Below are 4686 nucleotides of genomic sequence, written 5' to 3'. Positions count from 1 at the left end.
GTGTATACGTATGTATGTACACAGTATCTTGGAAGACGGCTTGGGTAGTGAAGTGCTTGTCCCACAAGGGCATAAGGACCTGAGTTTGGAAGCCCTTACATAAAGGGAGGGTGCTACAGCACACATCTACAACTCATTGCTGGAGGGTAAAGACTGGCAGATCCCTGAGGCTCCTTGGCTAGTCAGCCTAGCCGAACCAAGCAGCTCCAGGGTTAGTGAGAGGCCCTGTCCCAGAGAATAAAGTGGTCTGGCCTGTAAAGTGACTCAGTGGGAAAGGCACGAGCTGTCAAGCCTGATGACCCGAGTTCAATCTGGCAGACCCACATAAGTGAAAAAAGAGAAGTGATTCCCACAAGTTGTCCTCAGATTTCCACACATGCCCTTACAATCACTCACAAATACAAATAATAAAGAACAAAAAATAAGATGTCAGGGTAAAAAATTAGTAATAAGGTAGAGAAGCAGTCAAGTAAGACACCAAAGTCAACCACTGGTCTCCACATACTCGAATAACTACTACATGCACAGGCAGGCGCACGCGCACGCGCACACACACAGTATGTACAGTTCAATATTACAGTGCTTACCCTGATTGTGCAAGGCCCTGAGTGTGATCCCTACCAATATATTCACAAAAAGTACATGTACAGATACACCAATACAGACAATTTGTATGCTTAGTAATTACTTTAATGCAATGGATTTTTTGTAATTCAATGTACTTTATTTTATACAATTAAAAATATTATTTTGAATGTTGGGCATGGTGGCACATGCCTGTAATCCCAGCACTCAGGGAGGCAGAGGCAGGCGGACCTCTGTGAGTTCAAGGTCAGCCTTGTCTACAAAGTGAGTCCAGGGCAGGCAATACTACACAGAGAAACCCTGTCTCAAACAAACAAACAAACAAACAAACAAACCCCGAATGTATACATCTATAACTTTGAGAGAGGTCCATGTGCTTCACTAGATGCTACAGGGGCTACGGCATACATAAGATCAGAACTCTGCATTAGAAAGACTCAGAAAAACTGTTACTGAATATACGTGTGATATTTAAAATCCTCACAACTTCTTGTAGTTAAAAGTCCCTCCTCACTCCTTTTTGCTGGGGATAAAACCAAGGACCTTACGTCACATGCTAGGCAGATACTCCACCATTTAACTTTATCACCAACCACTGAAAGTGTTTTTGTTTTGTTTTGGTTTTTTCCTCCCGAGACAGGGCCTTTACACTATAGCCCAGGCTGCCTTCAAATTTGAAGCAATCTCCTGCCTCAGCCTCCTGTGCACTGAGATTATAAATGTGAGCCACTGCGCCTGGCTTCTAAGGCTTTTTTATTATGTGGGCTCTGTATTGTCATTCCTTGCATATGCATTTACAATGGACTTCAGGGCCTCCAAGGATATCAAAATCATTACATAAAGTGGCATAGCGTTTGCATGTCCCCTTACCTGTAAAACCTAATTCCATATAAATGTCATGTAACCCCAAACAGTTGTTAAGCTGTCTACTTTAGAGAATAATAACAAGGGGAAAAAAAGTGAATGTTTAGCACAGATGCAATTTTTTTAAAACGAATGTTTTCGATATGTGATTGGTTGAAGCTGTAGATACAAAACTGAGGCACACAAAAAGTCAACTATACATTATTGGCTGATTTATCTCACAGTCCATTTGAACTATGAATTTCTTATAATAACAGAACTTAAAGCGAACATAATGGAGAGCCTAGGTCCCTATCATCATTTTATTTTTCTTTTCCTTTTCGGCTTTGTTTGCTGTGCAATAAGCATCTAGAAGAGGAGAATCTTTTTAAACTCTACAAAGAGGTTCTTTCTTGATGCTTTTTTTTGGGGGGGGGTACCAATGGAGAAGACCTAGGAAATATCCAATAATTGGTTACATATAGTCCTTTATATCCCACTCAGGCTTTGTACTAACAAACTTGTTCAAACAAAAGTTAATGGCTCTCTAATATATGGTGCCTTTTGACTTAGTAAACTCCTTTGAGGCAAAAGTGTTGAACGAGGAAGCAGTAGGATGTATCCAGGAGCCCCGTCAGCAATATGTTCTAATCTTGGGAAACGTTGGTGCCTTTCTATGTCCCGGGCTAAAACTACTTGATCTGAAATCATGACATGATCTCCAGAGCCACTGTAGTTTGTCCATACTCATCCTTCATCATTCTAACTGGTTTCAACAGGATCTTTCAGACGACCTCCTCAGGTGACCCTGCTCTTTAAGTCGGGGCTGTCCCCTTCCAGGAAAGACACTCTGGGTCACCGCCCCCAAACATTCGGGTCCCTCCTTTTAAAGACAACTCCTTAAGTTGATGGAGGTTGTCTCCTTTCCTAACCAGTTCCACTCTGAACCCTTCGCTGTCTGTCCAGCTCCTACATCCAGTTGATGGAGGTTGTCTCCTTTCCTAACCAGTTCCACTCTGTTCCTTCGCTGTTTGTCCAGCTCCTACATCCAACCCCCACCACCCTTTCTTTCTTCATCAAGTTCTTCCCTTTTCCTGTTGCTTGCCCGGGGCTCACAGGTCCTGAGACCCCTGGAAGTCATAAAGACTGGCCACTCAGCGCCAGGACCTTTCCAGTCCGATTCCCTCGTCAGCACCCAACTCCGATACGCGCGTACGCAACCCCCTTTTCTAAGCAATCACCCCCTGTGCACGCAAAGAACTACTCCAGCCCTGACAGCCAGGACTTGACCCGCAAGCCGCCTCCCCTACCCCTGGGTACTGCTCCGGGGTTCGGAGCACCGCGCACGGCCTAACCCAACTCCGCCGCCCGCCGCCCCGCCAGCCCACCAACCCCAACGCGGGTCCCGTTCGCCCCGAGGTCTTTTCTCCGCGCCGCCGGCCCCGACCTCCCGCCCCACCGTCCCCGGCGGCCACAGCGCCACCCCGCGCAGCCCCCTCGGCCGCCCTGCACTCTCGCGGCGCCCCGACCCCGCGGCCCGCACCCTCCCCGCCGCCGGCCCGCCGCGCCCGCCCGCGCCCCGCCCGCAGGCCCCGGGCCCGCTCCCCAACATGGCGACGGGGACACGAGCGCGGCGGCGGGTGGGGCGGCTGCGGGCCCGGGCCGCACTCGGGCCGAGCTGCACGGCCGCCCGGCGCCATCTTCGCGCGCCGGGCCCCGGGCGGCGCCTCCTCCCCTCGAAACCAGCCGGGCCGGGCCCCGGACGCCCGGCAGGCCCACCCCTTACGGGCCAGCGTCGCCGTCGCCTCACCTGAGCGCGGCCCCGGCCCTCCCGGGCGGGCCTCGCAGCGCCGGCCCGGGCCGTGCGTGCCCAGCGCCCTCGGCGCGTCCGTCCGCCCGTCCTCGCGTGGGCCCGTCTGTCCGGCCGTCGGCGCCCGGCCGCCCGCAGCCCGACCCGGCAGGGCCTCAGGGAGCCGGTGGGGAGGGGGGGGGATGGGCCGGACCGGGCCGGGGAGGGAGGGGGAGGGAAGGAGAGAGGGAGGGAGCGCGGCGGGGGCGGGGCGGGCCGGGCCCGAGGGGCGGGGCCCCGTCCACGTGACCGGGCGTCCCCCGGCGCGCAAGGTGGAGCGCGCGAGCTGCGGCGAGCCGGCGGGCGAGCGAGCTCCGGTGCTGGGTCCGATCTCGGTCTGGTTAGAGGTCCAGCGCTGTCCCAGAGGGTGGCTGTAAGCCGGGTAACGTGAACGCTCCGTGCCTCAGTTTGCGCATCCCAACGACGGGGACAGCAGAATGGCCTTGCGCTGGGGAAGTGGGGAAACTTGGAAATGGGGACTTGGAAAGCGCTTGACACACCGGGCTAGCTTTGACAGTATTAGCATAGTATCTAATAGCAGTGGCGATAGCGATAACCTTTGTTAGTCTCCTATAGATATTTCCCTACTTTGTGCCACCATTACCACCCCAGTACACTCAATAGGCGCTCACAAAATGTAATTGTTGAGTGTAAGCGGGCCTCTGGCCTCTTCTCTCTTCCCTTTTCCCAAAGAAGGGAAGCTGTCCTAGCGATGGGCTGGGTCTGGATTCGCTAAGTCTGTTCTCACCCCTTAGCTTCATGATTTCCTTTACCTCTCTGAATCCCAGCTTCTTCCGCTGTGAGGGGGGTGGTAAGGCAGGTGGATTCCTCCTCCTCCTCCTCCTCCTCCTCCTCCTCCTCCTCCTTTTCTTCTTCCTCTTCTTCCTCTTCTTCTGGTTTGTTTGTTTGTTGTTTGTTTCGAGACAGGGTTTCCTTGTGTAGCCCCGGCTGTCCTCGACTTGCTGTATAGACCAGACTGACCTCAAACTCACAGAGATCCACCTGCCTCTGCCTTCAGAGTGCGGGGATCTCAGGCGTGCGCTGCGCCTGGCTGACACCCAGTTGTATTGTCTCATCTTAGAGGGGGGAGGGGGTCTGGAACTCTTTCATTAATACCCCTTGAGCCCACACTGCACTTAAACTGGTACGGGAGCCACCTCACACCCCCCAGCGTGCCCCTCTATTCTTTTTCTTGTCAGTAATATTCCTCAGTCAGAAATCTGAGGGTGTTGCTCTCTTACTAAAAATGATTCGACAGAATCTAGATGTGTGTGTGTGTGTGAGAGAGAGAGAGAGAGAGAGAGAGAGAGAGACACAGAGGTGAGAGCAGAAGAACTATTGGAGAAGAGAGGCCAAGGCTGGGGAGAATGACGGCAATGTGAGGTTAATATAAACGTGATACGAGTGTA

General features: G+C 52.7%; 1 protein-coding gene across 7 annotated transcripts in view; it reads right to left on the bottom strand.

Annotated features, from left to right (window-relative positions):
• The window catches only part of Ncoa6 (nuclear receptor coactivator 6), a 68840-nt gene extending 65423 nt beyond the window's left edge, over window positions 1-3417 (bottom strand). For all 7 annotated transcript variants that reach the window (XM_055602358.1, XM_055602361.1, XM_055602365.1 and 4 more), the window contains exon 1: window positions 3239-3417. The gene's annotated coding sequence lies outside the window, so the exon portion shown is untranslated. The remainder of the gene's footprint in view (window positions 1-3238) is intronic.
• Window positions 3418-4686: the final 1269 nt, after the last annotated feature.

This window comes from Psammomys obesus, unplaced genomic scaffold (genome assembly GCF_907164565.1).
Source record: "Psammomys obesus unplaced genomic scaffold, mPsaObe1.curated_primary_1811, whole genome shotgun sequence".
Taxonomy (NCBI): domain Eukaryota; kingdom Metazoa; phylum Chordata; class Mammalia; order Rodentia; family Muridae; genus Psammomys; species Psammomys obesus.
This window is presented reverse-complemented; position numbering and strand designations above follow the sequence as displayed.